This window comes from Mixophyes fleayi, chromosome 2 (genome assembly GCF_038048845.1).
Source record: "Mixophyes fleayi isolate aMixFle1 chromosome 2, aMixFle1.hap1, whole genome shotgun sequence".
Classification (NCBI taxonomy): Eukaryota; Metazoa; Chordata; class Amphibia; order Anura; family Limnodynastidae; genus Mixophyes; species Mixophyes fleayi.
The window spans coordinates 205,768,998-205,793,050 of NC_134403.1; positions in this window are offsets into that span (position 1 = coordinate 205,768,998).

Consider the following 24,053-nt stretch of genomic DNA (forward strand, 5'->3'; position numbering starts at 1 on the left):
AGGGAGTGGTTGGTGGTTTTCAGGGGTGACAGAGGGAGAGGATGTGTGATAATCAGGACCAGTGAGAGAGATCCCTGTGTCTGGAAAATCGGAAAAAGTAATATATAAGCAGAGAAAAACTGAAAAAAATGGGAGAAGAAAAAAGAGAGACGTGAGTAAAAAGTAAAGTGCTGAAAATTACTAAGAAGTAGAAAGATCTGTAAATACACACTCAACAGAGACTGTGCCTATGTACTGAGGACAATGTGAGAGGAGAGACAGTAGAGAGGCCTGTGAATACACACAAACGAAAGATCACCAGTTTATGTGGCATGAAAAATAAATTTATGGGCCCAACCACGTGCACTACTTCTACAAATAGTTATTGAAATATATGATGTGGGTCTTAAAGTTCTATTGAGAAATTAATCTCTTTATCGTGTTAAGTTATGTATTTGAAGTATTGTGAAGATTAATAATTTGTCCTGGCAGAAACATTGATAGACATAGAATTACAATACGTTATTAGTATTATTAGTATGGTGAATGTAAAGGTTTGTCAATTGTAAATAGTTTCAAAGTGATAAGGTATTGTTTAAAAATAATTGTGCGCTTCTAAAATAAATATCGGGAGTAGTTATTATTAATAAAAGGAAATTAGTTGAGAATACACTTGTGTCATCTTAAATCTTTGTGGATAAATCTCCTTACCTCTCTGGTTTATAGAAGATCCGAACTGTTGAAACCTGAAAGAGAACTATCTAATACTGGTAAGGTGCAACTTCGTATTACGTATTACTCTAAATAACACCACATGGGGTATTACACATGGTTTTGCCTTACTTTTGCTTAACTTTCCTTAATGAATCAGGCCCAATATATGCATTTTAAATATGTGGACAGAATGAATGAATCTGTCAACATTTACCCTGTCACCAATTTGGTGTCGACTGGATAATGTTGACAGATCCAGCGTTGGGAAAATAGTACCCAATCCTGTTGAAGAGGGACAGTGAAGAGGATATGTGGTAGGGAGGGGTGTGTAGTGAAGAAACATAGGAAGGTCGAAGTGTGTTGAAGGGAGGGGTATGTGCGGTGAAGAGGGTGATGTGCAGTGAAGAGGGTGATGTGCGGTGAAGAGGGGGATGTATGTTGAAGAGGAGCAATGAAGAGTGTTGTAGTGAAGAGGCACCGGGAGGGAGATCTGTGGTAAAGAGGCATGGGGAGGGGATGGGAAGTGGGGAGGTGAATGTGTGGTGGGGAAGGAGATGTGTTGTGTTGACTGGGGGGTGTAGTAAAGAAGCACAGGAGGGGTTGTGTGTTGAAGAGGGACAGGGAGGAGGATGTGTGGTGGGTAGTGAGATGTGTGTTGAAGAGGGACAGGGAGGAGGATGGGTGTTGTAGAGGAGGATGTGTGGTTGGGAGAGTGATGTGTGGTTAAGAGGCACAGTGAGGGGGAGGTGTACTGAAGAGGGACATGGAGGGGTATATGTGGTATAAAAAGGGATGTATGGTGAAGAGGGGGATGTGTGGTCAAGAGGAACAGGGAGGGGTAGGTGTGCAGTTCACAGCTCTCCACTGGGGGGTGTTATCAGTTGAAATATAGATCAGCACAAACTGGGTGCCAAAGACTCTGCTAAACTAGATGTGGGCGAGTTTCATAGCAAATTTGGGAGTCTGAGGGTATGTGGGACTATTTTGGAGCATGTGAGAGGTTGAGGGCATGTGGCACTATTTTTGAATATGTGGAAGGTCTGGGTGGTTTGTGGTGGAATTTTGAAGCAAATGAGAGAAATGTGGGGACGTTCTCAGATGAGTGATGTATACCAGTCATTCGGATGAGTATGAGTCATTTTCAGGCTACTTTTTAATTCTCAAAATTAGGGGGTAATAGGCAGCCCTTTTTAAGGTTGGCTGTATTTATTATATACTGCATGATCTGTCTTATGTACTGTGTCCACATATTTCGATATTTCATGTACCTATACATTTTGCAAACAGGCCCCAGTTTGGAATCCAGACAATAAACCAGCAGCAGGTTGTGAAAGTTGCAATAACAGGTAGGAGAGGACAGTCCACCAACAGTCTTGGTCTTTAGCCATTCTAAAATTGTTTCCTAACCTTTCTTACTCACGCTCTCTTTTTATATTTTTCTCTGCCACTCCCTTGTTGTCCTCTGTTTCTCAGTTTTCACAATGTCCTTGTCATCCACCTGTTGTGCTTCTACCTTACATCTTACTCACCCCATCCCTGCCACCTTCACTCCCTCTCATCCTCTCCAATCTTATCCTCTCTCCATAAACTTTAAAGACAATTAAAAAAGGCTTGTGGCACAAAGAGCAGAACCCAACCATTAACCACATAAGTGAAAACTTTATTTTCTTACAGCTGATGTTTGTCAGAAAACAACTATTATTATTTTTTTTCCACTTCAAATTGCCCCCACATGCTGGCCAGTCCTCTGACGCTGGGTGAGGGCGCCATTGCATAAACTTCCTCCAGGCTTCATGGCTCCATGCTACACCACTGTGTCCAAGGACCCAGGGCAACACTGATTAACCCACCATACAGCTGGTCATTTGTTCATGAGATAAAAGTGTACTAATGTTCATCATGTAAACTTTGTGTCAGTGTAAATCCTGGTGATGCCCCCCACATTCAGAAGCGACTCCCCTCCCAGCCCTGCGAGAGTGATGCCCCTCATTCCTACCTTGGTAACTTTGAGGTGGGGGTAATATCCTTGCCTCCTCAGACTGGTAGTGTGGCGCTTGCCTATGGCTTCACAGCAGAGCGAAACACTCCCAGTGTAACACTGACATGGAGGAGCAGCAGCCATCATCTTCAAATGTAAGAAGCTGCTTCTCCTTCATGTCAGAAGCCTGTGATGAATGTGAGGGCACCTCAGGGGCATTAAAATCACTGCGTGACAATATGTCACTCATTCAGTGTTTTAGACCATTGGCACCATAGGCAAACACCTAGGTTCGCCTAATGGTAATGCATGCCCTGCAGATTAGCATACAACCTGTGGATTTTTCTAATCATCCCAAAATTATTTTTCTTTCTGTTTGGGAATTTGTTCACCAGTTCACCTGCCTACTCCATTTATATAGGATCCATTCTCATCTGGTACATATTGTACATTTATTGAATGTAACTCTGTGCACCACTTGTGGGAACTGAAACATGGGAGAATAGATTTCCTGAAAAATATCATTTGTTTTTCACATAGGAGCCAAGCACAAACCAAAAACAGAGGATGCTCAATATTAATGCTTATTGCTTTCTCCTACAGGCAAGTGTGAGCACAGCACACAGTGCAACATTATGAATTCATACTTCAAAGGTGCCGATGTAAATGCATTTACCAATGACTTGTGATGAAATATATATCTAGGAACATATCAAACAATACCTAATTCCATGCCAGGTTGTGTAATGACCATAATTACTGGAGATTAGAGTGTTAAAATTTAGTATGCTATGAAACAATTCTGCAGATTGGATGCAGTCCTTCAGGGTGAAGTCCTTTTTAGATTGTCCTTTCAAGTTATTCCTTTCTGAATTGGTTAGCTTAGAGCAGTGTTTCCCAAACCCAATCCCCAGGACCCCTACCAGTGCAGGTTTTCCAGGTGTCAAGGGAACTAATTATACCACCTGTGGATCTGTTACAATGTATCAGTCAGTAATGAATACCCCTGTGCTTCAGCCAGGAGATATGGAAAACCTGCACTGTTAGGGGACCATGAAGACTGGCCACTGGCCACTGGAAACCTTAGGTGGCAGAATTAGAGGGATGGCAGATTCAACCTTCTTTCATGATCTTACAAAAAAATTCAAGTTCAATGAATGCATTTGCATTAATCACACCCCTGCAAGGCCCTCTTCCAGCACCATTTCATGAACTACCACTGGTGTGATCCATGCAAAACAAGTCTTTTTGTGGAGCATATACAGGTCCATTTATATAGTTTCTTGTAAAGACTATACAATAAAGAGAGCAAGACTACTTTTTGCATATTTTGTCTGTAGGCTGGTGTGGTGGTGGTCATAATAACATTTGAGATGACATCATTCTAGTGGATTGAATATGCAAAAAGTGTGAAAAAAATGTAAAATGACAATAAATGGCAATAAATGTAAAAAATCCATAGCGGATGGGACAATTTGGTAGAACCATTTGGTAAGCCCCTAAAAAAATGTAGAATTCACATGAACTCACAATGGAACCTATAGCAGCTAGTTTATATTTAAAGTACCTTGTTTGATTGAGATGCAATTTTCCATAAACATTAGGCAGCAAAGGGAAATCAATAATTAATGTCAAGGATGATCATGGCAGGCATTGTAACTGCTGTACTTGGGCAAGTGCCTTGCAACAATGAAATGGGCAAATGGTATCAATATTATTTAGGTTTATTATACTGGGGACATTAATTTTATAACACTATTTTCCAGTATTACATATTAATGTTTATATTAGAGCTTTTCCTTTCCAAACTGTATCGCTCTCTATCTACCTATGAATGCTAGTGCGTATAATTGTAGACATGATGGAAAGTCCCAGTCTGTAAGATGAACTGTACCATAGCCGCATTATACACCTTTTCAACAGATTTTATAGTGAAGTGCACTGAGCTATGGCTGGATTCAGGGATGGATTGGTCATAGAATCTACCGGGATGTTTCCCGGTAGTCCTGTGGCCTCAGGAGGCTAATTAATGTCTTTTTTGTTGGGGGAGGGGATGAAAATAAATAAAAAATTCTTTACTTACATTTTTTGTTACAGATATTTTGCACACATACACTGGTACAGACACCGGGCATATATGCACTGGGCACACATACACTGTACCAGTGTATGTATGACCAGTGTATGTATACCCAGTGTATATGTGCCCAGTGCATGTATGCCCGGTGTCTGTACCAGTGTATGTATGCCCAGTGTATGTGTGCCCAGTGCATGTATGCCCAGTGTCTGTACCAGTGTATGTATGACCAGTTTATGTATGCCCAGACAATGGGCATGCATATACCTGTACAGACACTTGGCACACATACAGTGGTCACACATACACTGGGTATACATACATTGGGCACACATATTTTAGTATAGACTCTAGGCACACATATAGCAGTACAGATGCACTGGTGCAGAGACTGGGCTCACACAGGTACAGGCACTAGGCACACATTCACTGGGCATTCATACAATGGAACAGACACTGGGCACGAATATACTGGTACAGACTCTGGGCACACATATACTAGCATAAACATGGCTAAGGTCATAGTGTAGTATAAAAAGAAATGCAGTGTTTATAAAGAGTGCATAGTCTAGGCTCCATCCCTTAGATCAGGACAAAGTCTTGTCCCACTAGAATCAGAACAGTTGGCAGATTGTCCTGCTCTCTCCTACCTGTTCTTGCAGCTATCACTACCTGCTGCTGCTAATGTTTTTAGCTCAGTTCCTGTCTGGATTCTGGAATGTTGGTTTCCTGTTGGGAAAAAGGGATAAGTACATTAAATATGGAAAGCTTAGCAGTGAGGGCACACTCTAGCCCCCTTCCCCAACCAGTCACAATGTTAAATCAATAGCCCCCACGTTTAATAAATAGGCAAACTGCTCTGGAATTAAATTAATAGTATTCACATTTACTAAATAAACATTTCCCCCCACAAAGACATTAATAGTATTTACATTTAATAAATACACCCCGCAAGTAGACCAGATATTAAATAATTAGTATTTGCATGTAATAAATAAACATATTACCCTCTCTAAAAAGCCCCTAACACTAAATAATACCCCATTCATACTGCACCAAAATCCTGGGTTTTTCCCGGGGCGAGCTCAAACGACCGGGTCTTAGTGCAGTATGAATGGTACAAGTGAAAAATCCCGGGTCTAAAAAGAAGACCCAGGATTTATCGAGGGGTAATTCCCGGGTCGGACCCGGGTTGCCTGCACTATGAATGGTGCAACCCGGGTTTTTGCATGAGGGGGGGAGAGAGAGAGAGAGAGAGAGAGAGAGAGAGAATGAAAAGTGCTCTGGTGATGACTCCCACAAATTGCCAGGGCACAGACTTATGCAGTATGGATGGGGTCAACCCGGGAAATTCCCGGGTCCGAGGTGCAGTATGAATGGTGTTTCTGAGCTGGGACGCTCCGAGACCCTGCAAAAACCCGGCTTCAAAAACCCGGGATATTGCAGGGGCGGCAGTATAAAAGTGGTATAATTAGTATTCTCACCAAACACCACCCTTCTTCCCAGACTCAGCCACGCATTAAATTATTAGACCCAAATCCACCCCAGCATAAAATTATCCCATAGGCACCACCATCACCCCACCAATAAATTAATATCCCCTGTACACTATTAATTAAATAGCCCATGCTTCCACCTAAATTACATTGAAATCATCCCTCCTCTCCCCACTCTTACCTGCTTTCATTCCAGCAGTGCAGAGTCTTCTGTCTCCTTCTCTTGCTGCCTGCACGCGTGGGTGAGCTCACATTATGTGGTACATGACATGTCTAGTGTGTTATGAGGTAAGCAGAGGAAGAAAGAGTGTCATCTTTTCTCAGAATAGTTACAATTAACTTGTCTATACACATACTATTACTACCCTTAGTGAGAACAGTCAGCGCCACTCCCGAACCTCAGCTTCATGGGAATTACCTTTGTTGCAGATCAGGGGTTGGCTAAAATCATCATCATCATCATCATCATCATCATCATCATCATTTATTTATATAGCGTCACTAAAAATATAGTCAAGTCCAGGTATGCCAGTTGTGCATTTAGATAGATAAATAGAGAGAATATTCATATATTTATTAATAGTAATGGAACCAATAAGTAAACGTACATATTATGCCGTAAAGTAATGCTCCCAAATTATATTATGCCACACAGTAGTGCCCCAAACCATATTATGCCACACTGGAGTGCCCCAAACAATATTCTGCCACACTGTGGTGCCCCCAAACAATATTATTCTACACTGTAGTGCCCCCAAACAATATTATGCTACACTGTAGTGCCCCCAAACAATATTATGCCACATTGTTCAATTTATGCCACAATTCATATTATGGCGTAGAGTAATACTCCCAAATCATATTATGGCACAGAGTAATTCCCCCAAATCATAATATGGCACACATTATGCCAAAAACATGCTACCTCCCCTCCCCCCATCCCCCAGGTAAAAAGGAAACACTGTCAAGTTCAAATTAAAAGTGGGAAAAAAAAAATTGATTAAATGAAGTAAACTTAAATTACCTCTGCTTCATCACATCCCTGTTGTCGGCTGGGCAGGCTCCTTGCGGTTCCTATATGCTGCCGGTGTCCAGGGCCGGATTAACCCAAGATCTAACTGGGCTACAGCCCAGGGGCCTCAGGCATCCAGGGGGCCCTTGAAAGTGCTCAGCAGCATGCTGAGCCTGTCACTGTAGTCCTTCCCTGGCACTCAGTAATCTCCTTACTGAGGAGATATCGTGAGAGTGAGACTATGGCTCTCACTCTCACGAGATCTGCTCTGTAAGGAGCTTACAGTGCGCCGCGAAAGAACTACAGTGACAGGAGAAGGAAGTAAATACAAAAGTGGAAGCTGCTCAAATCAATTTATAGGCCATAACAGGTGCTTGAAAGGGTGGGGTTATCCTGCAAGGAACATACACACAACATTTTTTCCCCCAGCACACTGCTATAGCCAGCAACAGATCTGCCATTTCTACTGTAGATAAAAATGCAAAAGTCTTTGTTGCACACATTTGTAAATGTATGTTTAAGCCATCCTGCCACGCCAAGGCGCTTTTGCTAATAGGATGGTCCTACTCTAAACAATGAGAGTCCCATATATTTGGGCCATACATATGTGTTTTTAAATTGAGAGCCAACTTACCAAAGAGGTACCCCAGAAGCCTCCAAACAGCAATTCAGTGCCAGTACCCCCTCTCAGCTATTGACACTAACATGCCTATTTGTCTGAGAGGCATGTTAGTGTCAGTAGCTGAGAGGGGGTACTGGCACTGAATTGCTGTTTGGAGGCTTCTGGGGTACCTCTTTGGTAAGTTGGCTCTCAATTTAAAAACACATATGTATGGCCCAAATATATGGGACTCTCATTGTTTAGAGTAGGACCATCCTATTAGCAAAAGCGCCTTGGCGTGGCAGGATGGCTTAAACATACATTTACAAATGTGTGCAACAAAGACTTTTGCATTTTTATCTACAGTAAAAATGGCAGATCTGTTGCTGGCTATAGCAGTGTGCTGGGGGAAAAAATGTTGAGGAGAAGGAAGTAAGTCACTAGGATACTTTTTGTATTGTATATGTATCACTAATACTGGGCAAATTATCATGCAGAACAGTATAAACCTTGCAAAACATTATGCATGGCGCCAGTGCCGTAACTAGACATTTTAGTGCCCTGGGCGAGACAAGGCACCGGCGCCCCCCATCTAAGTGGGAGTGGCATTTTACAAGTGGGTGTGGCCAACCTAATGTGGGGGTGTGGCTAGCACCTTACTGAAATAACTCTGTTACACATATTTGCAAATGCATGAGATATATATATATATATATATAGATATATATATATATATATATATATATAGACCAATGGGACACCCCAGTCCCCATTGAGTATTATGGGGACTGCTGGATTGTGCGATAATTTGCTTAATGAGGAAGATATCTCCGATATCTCCTGTTAGACTTTTGTTAAATGGCCACATTACTTAAAAATGTCTAAGCCATTCAGAAAAATCCATTTCGCATAGTTTAGGGCTCTGTGATTGTACAATTCATTATCCTTTATTGGATATTAATTACATATTACTTCAAATGTTTGGTTAAATTCAACTTACATAATGTACAATTCTGTCCAGAAAAAAACCATACATAAAACACAATTGTATACATTTATAAATCTCTGTGATATTATGCACCACATGTAATGAAAGTTATTTCTTATCAGTGTTCAGCACTGAGGCAAACATGTGAAATGGTTAAAAGATGATAACCAGTTAAAATTCACAAAGCTTCTATTTATAAACAATGTCCTGAATGAACATTCCTCCTAATGTTTGTAAATCCTGAATATTGGCATAGGTGTCCAGGAATAGTGGAAACGTTCACTTACAGTTAGTGGCAGTATATCCCTTTCCGTGTCCGGTTTCTATCTGCAGAGCTTGTTACCTCTCCTATATAAATTGGAGGGTGATTAACTCCTGGATCTGGCGTGACTGCAGCATTCCATCCAGCTTCTGAAAGGGACTAATACACACGGACGTCATGAGAGAGAGAGATTAACTTTCCGCAGTGGAACGCATGTGCGTTCCACCGACAGGAAGTTCGGCATTTGGAACGCAAAGCGTTCCAAATGCCGAACGTCCTGTCGGTGGAACGCACATGCGTTCCACTGCGGAAAGTTAATCTCTCTCTCTCTCTCATGATGTCCGTGTGTGGACGGTAAAAAGGCAGAAGATAGGGCTAGGTAGCGGGCGGCTGCTGCGCCCACTTGGGCTTGCGCCCGGGGCGACGGCACCGTCCGCACCACCCTAGTTACGGCTCTGCATGGCGCATCAATGGGAGTATTTTCTTATAATTTGGGAAAAAAGCATTGTTCATGTTTCACGAGCCGCGGCAGTACTCACAACCGCCGCGGCTCGCTTCCTGTCGGTCCCAACGTCCCGGCCATCACCATGACAACCGGGACTTCACTTCCCTCCAACTCCTGACCGGGTCGGACGCCTCCTCAGCGCCACGTCCCGGCAGCCAGGCGCGCATGCGCCCTAGGGACAATCAGTCAGATTCAGCCTGTGGCTGAATTAGCAGGCATTAGCCTGCAAGTGTGGATTTCAGGGCTAAGCCCTGATTGGTCTTGCTAGGTGCTGGCAATTAGCCTGCAAGTGTGGCTATGTCTAGGGGCAGGTTCTGATTGGTTGTGGGTTGTATTTAAGGCAATGAGGTCTGCTGCCTCATTGCCGGTTATAGTCTCTGTATCCAGTCTACTGTACCTGCTCTCTGCCTTGTTCCTGTCTATTGGACTTGCTGTTGTTTACCCGTGTATGACCCTTGGCTTGGATTTGGACTTTGCTTGTGTATCTTGTGACCCTGACCTCTGGCTTGAATACCGACCTCTCTGTCTGCTCGTGACCCTTTGACCTCAGCCTGTATACTGGTACTGTTGTCTGCTGCCGGCCCCTGACCTCTGCTTGGATTCCACTCCGCTTGCTTGGGTTCTCCCCAGCCGGTACACACTTCACGACCCTCTGTCAGTCTGCAGCCCAGTCTGTCCCCACCATCAGGGGCTCCAGTGAACACCTGACTGGCAGAGTAGATTCCGGGTTGTGTCGTGACGGCTGGAGGGGTTCCTAACATCATGCTAGTGTGTTTACAAGTAATCACAGTTTTAAGTAAAAGTATGTGTTTTTTATCTCTGAAAACTCATCCCTAACTCCAAGAAGAGATGCAGAGGACATTGGGAGGGTTAGTGGGCATTGGGAGAGTGGAACCTCTTCTGGGGGTAAGGGCACACTCCACCATGGTTGGGACACCCTAAAGTTTTCAACATAGGTAAATAGAGGCAATGTGTTTTTTATTTATATTGTTAGGGAGATGTTTGAACAGGTTGGAGCCCCAACTATTGTTAAATTAATGGTAACTCTAGGAAGTCTGTGCTGCTGGATTAAGCTGCTGCACTCACATAACCAATGTGTGTACTTTACCCACTGTTATGCTGACTCTGCCTACTTGTGTTTGTTCCACTTACCAGAGAAATGCTTTGACAGGCCAACTCTGCCTACCAATGTGTTTTGCATTTGGGCTATTGGTGAGCTAACTCTGCCTACTTTTGTGTTGGACCCATCCACCACTTATTTGGTCCTGCCTACATGAGGCTACTTTCAGATATTTTTCCAGGGCCACTAAGTTCCCAATCCGCCGCTGGCTGGATTACAGTTCTAGTGACTTGTATGTCCATATGTCTAAACAGCACAGAAAAGACTCAATGATCCACTAACTGAACAGGAACTGGTTACACCTTATCCACTGTAAAAGCTGAGCTGCAGATCAGATACGGATGGCTTTGAAAGTAATGATGTAATGGGAGATTCTGTTTTGTGGCAGTAAGTACAGTATGTTTATGTATGTGGTGTTTGATTGCTGGTAGGGGAACAGTGCTACTGTGGTACTGTAATCCTAGTCAGTCATTACTTCATATGTCACACATTCAAACCTGCTGATGAAACCCCAAGTGGAAAAGGGTCAGCAGTACACATAGATACTGAAAGACTGCTCATAACACATTACTACCTGCTGTGAACACACTGATAAAGACAATATATCATGACAAATTTGAAGCTTCTGCAAGTGTACCAAATATAGGATTTTTCAAGTATAGGATGGGAGCATGTGGCATTTAAATGGATCTATGAGTGCATCCCAAACTGAGTCACTTCTTGCACATTAGAGACATGACACACAAAGTATATATGGCTGTGATTCTTAGGCTCAAAGATTCAAAGACATTGGAAATATTTGAGTTTTAATTGGACTGTGAGAATTTTTTGTGACCTTACAGTTCAGGGTCAAGAAATCCCAGCACAGCTTTAATCCAACAAATTCAGGAGGAGGTCAGAGGTGCACACTATAAGACCTGTGTTATGTTTTTAGAATCAATAAGAAGGTTCAGTTATTATGCAGTACTGCTCATGCTGCCTGATACAAAGGTCTGTTGGTCATTAGATTTCACAAGCATACCAGAAAATGTAATATAGGAAAAGTAGAAGTTTGAAATACTTGAAAGTACCACTCAACATAAAATCGCTAGTATGGCCATTGGGAAAGCTGGGGATCCAACCTCCTTATTACTGTGACAAAATCAGAACAATTGTGAAGCAATAGGAGAAGATGCATATTTAAAGCAGACATTTAAATCAGACTTTAATAGCTTTTCATGAATGTAAAATGTTCTGCTTTTCGCAGGTCAAATTATTTCCAATACAGGATCTGTAGCCTTCATAGTACTTGGATTTGGTTAGAAAAATAGATAAGCATGATTCGCTAGATTGCAATTACATACCATATGAGGCCTCCAGTAACCTCAATCCACTGATAGCACACAAGAAAAGTGTGTACCAATGTGATACTGCCGATTGTTACATGGAGATCATGCTACACACAAATCGCTTGTGATACATAAGTTAGTTGAGATATCTAGGTCTTGAAACAATAAGAAACCCATTTAGATCTGGATGCATATGCACATAAGGAAAAGACGTATGCATGCAGTCAATATAAGGGCACACCAAGCTCGAGTGCACGCAGCAGCATCCTGCACTAATTTAGGTGCATTTTTTTTTACATGAATCATGAATCAGGCCCCTTGTGTCTTCCATCTGATTGCTATTAAATACAGCTATATCATGTGGTACAAACTCTTTAATTCACCCCCTTTTCATGCTGCTCATATTTGATATGAACAGATTTTGCAAAAAAAAAATCCAATGGAAATGCTTGTTTTGAATATATTCATGTATGTCAATTACCCAGATTTGGTCATTTGTTTTGTCCAAACCTTGCATGTTCCAAAATAATGTTCAATTTCACAGCATGTAAGGAATACATGCTGATTTTTGAGATCTCCCTGACAATTTCTGGGGGCGTGGTCAAGCGGGACGCATCATTTGGCTGTCACAACCATTTTAGTCTATTACAGCGGGACAGGCCATGATGACGCATGAATCGCCTCGCTATGCCCTGCCCCCATCAGTTAACTATCAGACTGGCAAGGAACTGGAAGTTTGCTCTTCTCTCCTGGGAGAAATTTGGGAGTCTCACAGACAATCCGGGAGAGTAGGTAACTATGATGTAAGGTGTTGAAGTAAGCAAATTGGATAAAGTCATTTCAATTAAAATCGAGCAAACTTGGTTGTCTTTGTCTGAAAAGATGCGTGCGGTATGCTACGGCGTACAAGGGCACGCTACGGCGTGGAAGGGCGTACGCAGCTACTACAACGTGGCAGCAACAGTATTTGGTCTTTTACCATACATTCGCACAAACACGCATACTTGTAAATTAGTACACATTAATGGTACTTGCAACACATAGTCAGTTATGTCGAAATATAGTAGTATTTATGTGTTATAATATAAGTTATATGCACATTAGTGAAATATATGGAACAGGTTGAAGGAATCATATCATGTGTGGTATCATAATAAACCTCTTAACATTTGCTACTGTTTGGTTCACTCTGCGAAGGAATCGCAGAGTGCATACACAAGTTATGAATGATAGGGAATTATGAACTACTTAAGATTAAGGAATCTTGGCGGGAAGAGCAGAGCATACCCCCTGGAGAGATGACCCCCTCCTTTGGATTCCTTAGGATGAACCAGCCAATGATTGACAACCCCTTGGACCTTCCTGAAACCTGGACCAATAGAAGCAAACTATACCATCTTCATTGTATTACTGTATTTCTGTGTGCATATAAGCAGCAGCTTCACATCTAGTGTTCAGACATCTTGTCCCCAGACTTCAGGATTGAATGACTGCACACTGGATCCAGAGCGCCTGCGATAAGTAACGGCTGTACTTATTATTATTATTTCGCTTGAATTATTCTGCTACTTTTTGAGAATAAATCTTAGTGCTTTGGAAACACAAATCGAGGTTCGACAATCGTTATTGGTTAGCGACAATACGCACTTAACAATTTGGGGGCTCGTCAGCTTTGGAGGTTTCATTGCAGATGATACGCAAGACCAACGGATTTCGGTTCCTCAACAAAGGGTGGAGACGCGTCATAAACGGGTAAGAACGCAATGTGTTCAAAACCTGAATTTTACTCTGTGTTGTGAAACCGAATGTCCGTTTTGCATTGTCTCGGGCACGCTAACTAGAACCTAGGGACAAAAGAGAAAACTGTTTCTTTTTACTGTCATTGTGCGTTTTAACTGTAATACATTGCTTAGCGTATGTGTATTTCCGGCTGTGCGTACGCGAACTTCTGGTAGATTTGCCACGTGGTTAAACAATCGTTTTGATAGTTATTATATGTGCATAGTATAATTACTTGTGAAAACCTCTGAGACATTATTACTGTTGTTGGGAACTTTTGATTTTCTGGGCATAAAAGGTGTATAGTTTGTGATGTTGTAACGTTGATACACTGTTTACTATTCATTGTGCTCAGTTGCTGTCTGATGAGGCGGATTGCCCAACTGAAGGACGGTATACAGGGCAGGTATACCGAATGCGAAAACTGGGTTTTCGCAAAGCGCTAACAATAGATTGCAAGGTTTGCTAATAATTAGTATTGGTAGGCAGTGCGATCTAACCGCACCGTTAGTGCGAATTGGTGAAGCAGCTAGGAGGAATTATACTGGAAAGGCAGGTTGATTTTATCAACTTGCGCTCCCAGCGATAATAAACTCAGCAGATTTTTGTGGTGAGCCAGGGTATCAAGGAGCTGATAGCCCTTGGGGCCCACAGTGATATTTCTGTATTAGGGGTCCTCGCCGGGTGCGAGAAAAAGCGAGTGGACACGGCTAGTGGAAATACGTTAACCGGGCATTAGAGATCTCTAGCGGTGATTGTAGCAACAGGGTTGAAATTGTTGGGTGGAAAGAACAGAGCATTGCGGTGTGTCTGTGTTCCACATAAAAGGGTATTGTTGGCCGGAAGGAACAGAGCATTGCGGTGTGTCTGTGTACCGTGTAAAAGGTATTGTTCAACATGGGTGCTAAGCATACGCTAGAGATGGCCAATGTACTGCCTAAGGAAGGTCCTATTGGTTCAGCGAGATTTCTCATGTGTAAGAAATATGGTGCATACGCAACTGCGTATTGCGACACGTGGGTCAAGATGACCAAATATTGTGATAGGCCTTTCCCAACAATAGGGAGTTTTAATGCAGAGGTACTAAATACTGTAAAAGATAAAGTATGGTTGATTAAGTCAACGAAAAAGAGAAATAGACACAATGATTGTTTAAAATTGTGGCAAATGGAAGGTAACACATGGCAGAGCAGCAAATGCACCGCGGAAGTAGGCGTGGCGAAAAGCACGCGCAGGGCGGAAGTAGCCATTGAGAAGCATGGCGAACTCAGCGCAAGCGCGCCCCCGCCACATAAGGTGGCGGGAGGGGTAAGTACAGCCGTTATTAAAACTGAGAAAAGGAAAATTGCTAAGTTATATCCTGTTTTAAGTCAGTTAAAAACAAATGTATCAGAAGATGAAGATGAACCCACTGTGATTTCAGCCATTGCTCATGCTGTTAATATGCTAGAGGTTCAGTGTAAGTATGGGAAAGGAGCAATGGCTGAGATAGGTGAGAGTAGTGTGATCACTAGGAGTGATAGCGTTCTAAATCTTGAAACAGCAGATCCGGTAGTGACTTCTGAAACCAGTGAACCAGTGGGTACGTACCCAGTCCGCACAATATCAGTTCCCAATGGGAAACCGGATAAGGATGGTGTAGTTCCTTTAAGAAATGTTACAATGCATTGTCCTTGGACTAGATCAGAGCTACGTTCCATTATGACTGAATTCCCAGATCCTAGAAAAGAGTTGGCAAAATGTCAGAAATTTGTTAAAGACTTAGGAAATGCACATGAACCAACCAATAAGGATTGGCGTGTAGTGTTGAGGGCGTGTTTCCTCCCCATACTGACATACAAAAATTTATTAGAGATTGTTTGTTGGACGAAGATGACACCTTGACTGATGAGATTAACCAAGAAAATATGGAACAAATTGTCAAACACTTAGCCATCTATTTTCCAGTAGTAGTAAATTGGAGTAAGATTTTCACCATAAAACAAAAGGATAGTGAAGCAGCCTCAGATTACTTTGCTAGAGCTATAGCAGCGATAACACGGTTTACTGTGATATCCAACATAGGTGAGGACCCACATCACAGAGAGGTAGCTGTAGCAGTATTAATGGATGGCCTTAGAGAAAATTTAAAGACGAGAGTACAAACCACATTACCTAATTGGAGAAGCATCACAGTAGATTCTCTTAGGGAGTCTGCTGTGGAGCATGACAAGAACCATTTTAGAAAAAAGGAAGAGAAAAGTGATAGGTTAATGACGGTAAGTATACAGGCTCTAGAGGGGATGCATACACGACCACCAGCATACAACCCATATAACAAGAAACCTAAAGTGATCAGGTGTTTCAACTGTAATGAGGAAGGACATTACATGAGAGATTGTAAAAAGGAAAGATTCAATACACAGAGGGGTGGGTCACGTAGATATCCCCCAAGGAGAAATTCACATGGATTAGAAGACTCACATCTACCCGCGCATGTTACAGCAGCAAATGCTGCGCGGGAAAGCAATAGTCAGCGCTAGGGGTCAGGTCATACCCGTAGTCTACAGCCAGTGAGGTTAACTGAGAGTCAGAGAGTAGAACCAACAATGATAGTTGACATAGCTGGTAGGAAACAAACTTTTCTTGTAGATACAGGGGCGGCCCAATCTGTAATAACCTCTCCTTTCAATCTAAAACTATTCCAGCTATGGGAGTAACGGAAAGAGTTTTACATTATCCACTATCTAAGCCTGCTGAAGTTACTTTCGGGCCCCTGCATACCAAGCATTCGTTTCTCTTGGCTGCGGCGGCTCCTACTAACTTGCTGGGAAGAGACTTGTTATGTAAAATGGGATGTGTCATATACTGTACTTCTGATGGTGTGTTCTTATATATACCGGAGAAGGTCGCACATGAGGTACAGGATATATTGGACACCCCTCAAAGGTTAATGTTACACTCTCCTGTTATAGAACAAAGTCCATCTCAAGTAAAGAGGATGTTGCTGGAAATACCAGGTTCACTATGGACCAGAGATGGACAGGACACTGGACTGATGGCAAATGTAGCCCCTGTCATGGTCAATCTAAAAAGTGGTAGGATAGCTCCAAAAATCCCACAGTATCCATTAAAACCGGAGGTGGAACTAGGGGTATATCCTGTTATTGAAAGGCTGTTACAACAAGGGATTTTAATTCGTACAGCCAGTACAGCAAATAGTCCCATTTTACCTGTGAAGAAGAGTGGGGGGAGGGGCTATAGATTAGTCCAGGACTTAAGGGGAATTAATAAAGTTGTTGAGAGCCAATTCCCCGTAGTGCCGAATCCAGCTGTCATCCTCATGCAGATTCCACTGTCTGCTAGTCACTTTACTGTCATTGACCTATGTTCTGCTTTCTTCTCAGTCCCTCTTCACCCTGACTGCCAATACCTTTTTGCATTCTCCTACCGGGGAGTGCAATACACATGGACCAGACTACCCCAGGGGTTCATTGATAGTCCCAGTATTTTCTCCCAAGCCTTACATGACTGTTTGCAATCCTTTCAATGGGTCTGTTCTAATTCAATATGTGGACGATTTGTTGCTGTGCTCTGATTCTTTTATGTCATGTTTACATGATACTAAATTGTTGTTGCTTCATCTTTCACAAACAGGGCACAAGGTAGCAAAGGATAAATTACAGCCATGTCAGACTAAGGTCAAATACTTAGGACACTGCCTCACTAAGGGGCTAAGACACCTGACAACCGACAGGATTGAGGCCATACAACACATGACTCTACCGCAGAGCCAGAAGCAGATTCGTACTTTCCTGGGGATGTGTGGATACTGTAGATCCTGGATCCCAGGTTTTTTATCCTGGCATTACTATTGCAGGAGCTAGTCTCTTCCTCAAAACCAGAACGTGTCGTACACACAGAAGAGTCAGAGCAAGCGTTCTTTAATCTTAAAGATAGTCTGACTAGAGCACCTGCATTGGGAATACCTGATTATGAAAAGCCTTTTGAGCTATACTGTACAGAAGCTGATGGTTGTGCAGCAGGTGTCCTCACACAGAAACATGGTGACGCTAGCAGACCGGTAACATACTACAGTGTACAATTGGACAATGTGGCAAGATCACTCCCAACATGTCTCAGAAGTGTAGCAGCCACTGCTCTTCTGGTAAGTAAGAGCGAGGACGTAGTATTAGGACATAATTCAACTGTCTATACACCCCATGCTGTATCAGCTCTGTTAAATTCAGCCCAAACCAGACATGTTTCTTCAGCTAGATCCACAAAGTGGGAACTAGCCCTGATGGCACCCTCAAACATCACCATCAAATGATGTAGCACCTTAAATCCAGCTACATATCTTCCATATGTGTCTCTAGAGACACAAAGGGTTGGAGGTGAGGAGACCCTGGTTGATGATGAGTTAGGCAAGAATACTGACACGTATGACTGTATGGAACACCTGAATCAGATCTTTACTGCAAGGCCCGACATACGTGACACCCTCTAAGAAAATGTAGATTTTACGTTTTATACAGACGGGAGTTGTCATAGACAGACAGAGACGGGAGAGCTATGTACTGGTTACGCGGTTGTAGACTATCAGGATGTAGTAGAAGCTGAACCCATTGGTCCACCTCACTCAGCCCAGGTGGCAGGACTAGTAGCATAAAGGAGAGCGTGTGAGTTGGCAGATGGTAAATCAGCCAATATATATACTGACTCTAGGTACGCCTTCGGGGTAGTGCACGATTTTGGGGCCCTTTGGCGTCTTAGAAACTTTACGACAGCAGCGATACAGTTACCCAGAACAGTAGCCGTCATAAAGTGCAAAGCCCATTCCTTTGAAAAAGACCCAGTGTCATTGGGCAACAACAGGGCAGACGAAGCTGCTAAATGGGCAGCAGGGCAACCTATGACTGTATCGAGCGAGACTATGATGGTTTTTCAGACATTAGACATGCAGAAATTAATTGAAATGCAAGATTTGTGTTCCCTGCAGGAAAAGGCGGTCTGGAAGGCGAAGGGATGTGGACAAGAGTCCTCAGGACTCTGGAGGGATGGACAAGGTAAGCCTGTAGCTCCCCGAACGTACTATCCAAGCCTGGCTGAAGCAGCACACGGCCTGACTCACCTGGGTAAAGAAGGTATGTGCAAACTGGTGAGAGCATACTGGTGTGCTCCCGGATTTTCCTCTCAGGCTGGTAAGAAGGCAATGTCATGTCTTACTTGTTTGAGGAAAAATGTCGGGAAAACTATTCCAACTGAGCCATCCCACATCCCTCCTACAGATGGACCTTTTCAGGTAATACAAATTGACTATATCCAATTACCACCGTATGTGTTAGTTTGTATTGATGTGTTTTCCGGTTGGGTAGAAGCATATCCGGCAGCCACGAATACTGCTGTGTTCACTGCAAAGAAAATTGTACAAGACTTTGTATGTTGGTTCGGTATCCCTAGAATCATTGAAAGTGATAGGGGTACCGACTTTACTGGTGATATCTTCCAAAATATGTGTAAACTCATGGGAATCGGTAGCAGACTTCACACCTCTTACCGACCACAAGCCAGTGGTAAGGTGGAGAGAGTAAATGGTACTATAAAGAACAAGCTTGGTAAGGTAATGGCTGAAACTGGGTTGGCATGGCCTGAGGCTTTGCCATTGGTCCTCCATAGCATTCGGACCACTCCTAGACCTCCTCTTAATCTGTCCCCCTTTGAGATACTGTTCGGACGACAACCTCATTTGATCGTTAGTCCACAAGTAATAATGAAGTGACTGTACAATATCTTATAAGAATGAGTAGACAGCTAAAGCAACAGCAACAAAAACTAAAAATGCTGTCACCTAGTATGCCAGAAACGAACTGTCATGATGTTGAACCTGGAGACTATGTTATGATCCGCAATTTCTTACGTTCAGGTTGTTTAACAGACCGTTGGGAAGGCCCGTACCAAGTGCTGCTGACCAGTACTACCTCACTGAAGGTTGCAGAGAGAGACACTTGGGTCCATTCCACCCACTGCAGGAGAGTCCATAATCCAGAGAAAGTGCAAGATAAAACTGAGACCGACGACATAGATCTGTCACTTGTGAGTCTGTTCCGGGAGACCTAAAGCCTGCAGTCAAGACATCTGAACCAGAGACGTTGCCCCAGAACTATCTTTCCAGCGATGGAGTGGCAGTTTTTGTTTTTCTTTTGTTCCAGGATTTTCCTTGTTTTTACTCTTTCTAGGACATTCTATTTTTGTGAAGGAGGATGGAGGACGGAGGAGAGTTCTGGTAGTGATACGGATGAAATGGAGGCAGAGGAAAAGTTATTAGAATACTCAGAGCAGCCCATTATCAAGCTTGGTCCGGGGGTTATGAAAAAGTCTGCTAGCTCAGGAACTCGGAGGCAATGTGAGGGGCTATTGTCTGATGAGTATTGTATCTGCATGTTTTGCGACTCCCTAGTTGAAGAGAGATGCCAGTCCCCCAGTACTCTGAATATAGGCAGGCATCCTTTGGAGGATTATCACTCCTTGGTGGGTAAGGTGCTAAACCAGACCGAGTGTTGGGTGTGCCATTCCCTCTAAACATATCTGAAGTACTCGAATTGAGGGGTGGGAGGCCCATAGACGGGAGGTACAATAACACTAGGTCCCCTAGTCTGACGCTTCGACAATACACTATAGACAGATCTTTGCTGTGCCTAAATATCTCTCATGCAAAACGTCTGGAGAATTGGGAAGCTGACCCATCAGATCAGACAATGGCTCGCCACACTGATTTTAGAGGGAGACTCACAAGGTCACTACTAGGCAGGAATGTTGATGGAAGTCACAAACTAGGGCGTATAACCAAACATAAGAAAGTAGCCATTGGAAAAGTCTCTATAGATAATTGTAAGAATGTCATCCATGCCGACATGTGTCTGGAGCAAATGGAAACACTAGGCATGGGTAGTTTTATCAAAATTCTGTGTGATATAATTAATGGGCATACTGTTCCTTATGTTCTCCCTAATGATGTGTATTTTGTTTGTGGAAGGAAAGCTTATTCCTGGGTGACTCTGAGTTCCAACGGCTTGTGTTTCTTAGCTAAACTGGTTCCTGAAATCATGACTATTACTCATGAAGAAATGGTTGGTATTCACAAGACTACATCACCACCATACGTACACACACAGTATGAACACCGTGGCAAGAGAAATATGATTCCTGGTGAGGAACCCATAGCTACAAAATTGATTAGTGAAACTGCTGGTTTTCAAGTTATGGTAGCCCTAGATCTCACCAGGACCACTCGGGGAACATTAAACTTTAAATATATCCAAGACCTAGCTAAATTAATAGATAATATCACCGAGATGTATGATGACACTTTCAGGTATACTGGAAGGGAGCTACAAGCGTACAAGAAGGAGTTGGTGCAACATAGACTGGTACTAAATTATCTCACCTCTATTACTGGTGGGTACTGTGTGACGCTGGCCACCCAGTTCGGTGTCAAATGTTGCACGTACATCACCAATAATACGGATGACCCGAAAGAGGTTATAGACCGGAAGATGGATGAAATTTTGCAACTAAAATGGGAATTTCGAAAGAACCATAATTCTTCGTTATATGAGGTCGGGGGAAAGGTGGCAGGTTGGTTCTCGTGGTTGAACCCTGTGAAATAGTTCTCCGGTCTGGGGGAGTGGGTGCAGGAAATGGTTGCTAGTGTAGGTAAGCTCCTTCTCCTTATACTGGGTGTCATCTTAGCGATTGGTTTATGTGTCAAATGTGTTCCTACTGTGTTGAAATGTGGAAAATGGTCTCCTAGGAGTAACACTGAGAAAGAGACTGAAAGGGTGGTACCAGATACCGAGATCATGGTTTGTGAAGAAGTATTGTATAATCCTGAACTTGAAACGGTGATTGGGTGATAGTTTGTTACACTATCAAAGGGTGGAGCTGTCGAAGTCAGCAAATTGGATAAAGTCTTTTCAATTAAAATCGAGCAAACTTGGTTGTCTTTGTCTGAAAAGATGCGTACGGTACGCTACGGCGTACAAGGGCACGCTACAGCGTGGAAGGGCGTACGCAGCTACTACACGTGGCCGCAACAGTATTTAGTCTTTTACCATACATTCGCAGAAACACGCATACTTATAAAATAGTGCACATTAATGGTAGTTGCAACACATAGTCAGTTATGTCGTAATATAGTAGTATTTATGTGTTATAATATAAGTTATATGCACATTAGTGAAATATATGGAACAGGTTCAAGGAATAATATCATGTGTGGTATCATAATAAACCTCTTAACATTTGCTACTGTTTGGTTCACTCTGCGAAGGAATCGCAGAGTGCATACACAAGTTATGATTGATAGGGAATTATGAACTACTAAGGAATCTTGGCGGGAAGAGCAGAGCATACCCCTGGAGAGATGACCCCCTCCTTTGGATTCCGTAGGATGAACTAGCCAATGATTGACAACCCCTTGGACCAGGGGCGGATCTAGAAAAATGCTGTACCCGAGGCGATTTAGGGGCTGGGATTTAGGCCCCGTCCCTTTCTAACATCTTAGGCTGCCGACGGCTGCACAGTATGTGCAGGTCCGTCCAGCCGTGACAGGCAGGGACAGTGTGCTGCCCGGCTGCTCTGATTGTGTTTTAAACACAGTCAGAGCAGCTGGCCAGCACACTGTCCCTGCCTGTCACGGCTGGACGGACCTGCACATACTGTGCAGCCATTGGCAGCAAGTGTCTGCTAGGGGGGGCGATCGCCCCGATCGCCCCCTTCCTGGATCCGCCACTGCCTTGGACCTTCCTGAAACCTGGACCAATAGAAGCAAGCTATACCATCTTCATTGTATTACTGTATTTCTGTGTGCATATAAGCAGCAGCTTCACATCTAGTGTTCAGACATCTTGTCCTCAGACTTCAGGATTGAATGACTGCACACTGGATCCAGAGCACCTGCGATAAGTAACGGCTGTACTTATTATTATTATTTCGCTTGAATTATTCTGCTACTTTTTGAGAATAAATCTTAGTGCTTTGGAAACACAAATCGAGGTTCGACAATCGTTATTGGTTAGCGACAATACGCACTTAACAATTGTTACACCCATTTTGAAAGACAATTTTCTTTATTTTGACAAATATGAGGCTAACATAATAATGTTGTTTAGAAAATGTTATTACTAATTGTCATTAAACATTGTTTATTGGTCCCATATCTTTCTAAAACTATAACCAAAAAACTTTTTTTATTTTTTGTTTATAATTCTTTATTTTGAATGGTCAATCGCACATAAACATATATAAACGTATGTCACAGAGAGATCAAAAAAAGTGAGACCCTGAAGACACAAACAGATGACCAATTTTATTAAAGGTTTACAAACAACAGTAGTAACAGAATTAGCAGAAATAGGGTTGAAGGTGCAAACAATGTAAATAACCTCAAAGCTAGTAATACAGAGTTAGCCGAGGGTAATGAAGATGTGGGAAGTCGGGAGAGGCACAAAAAAAGCACGAGGAGTCTTCGATGTATATAAAAACACATAGCACGCAATATTAGCAAAAATGCAACAGTTTCAGAGGGTTTATCAGTTGCTTTGATAACAAAACTGACTGCTTGCCACTCTCTTCACTCCTCTACTGACATGGTAGGGACTAGTCTCCAGGTCTTCCTACTTTTTGTAAGCAGACAAAGAAAGCAGTCCACACAGACTTCAGACTACCCACGTACATAAAGCACTATCTCAGTCCACCCACGTACAATCCTGGACCAATTCAATAAGAGTTACCCGTCATTCCTGTCCTGTAGTAGCTCACTATGGGTCCTGTTTCTCACTTTAAAACCCTCTTATATTCTCTCTTACCAGGACTGCCTGACCATCCCCAGTCCTCAGCTCCCTGCAGCCACCCCCACCTTTCAAATGTGCTTAACATGCTAACACACTTCTCACTGCTCAAAGAATGGCAAATTAATATGGGATTCTCGCTTACAAACCTCCACCAATGCCTCAATACAATTACTGCATTACAAGACATTAATAATAATGAATAAACACTATAGTTTTGGACCCACCTGGCATCATTTAAGAACTTCTAATAGACATAAAATATTCTGCAGCAGTGGCTGCCGAAGAGGTCCTGTGGAACTGGGGAGCACCTATGAATCAGGAACACAGCAGAGTAAGATGTTCTTCAGCAGCGGCTGCCATAGACGTCCTGTGGAGTTGGTT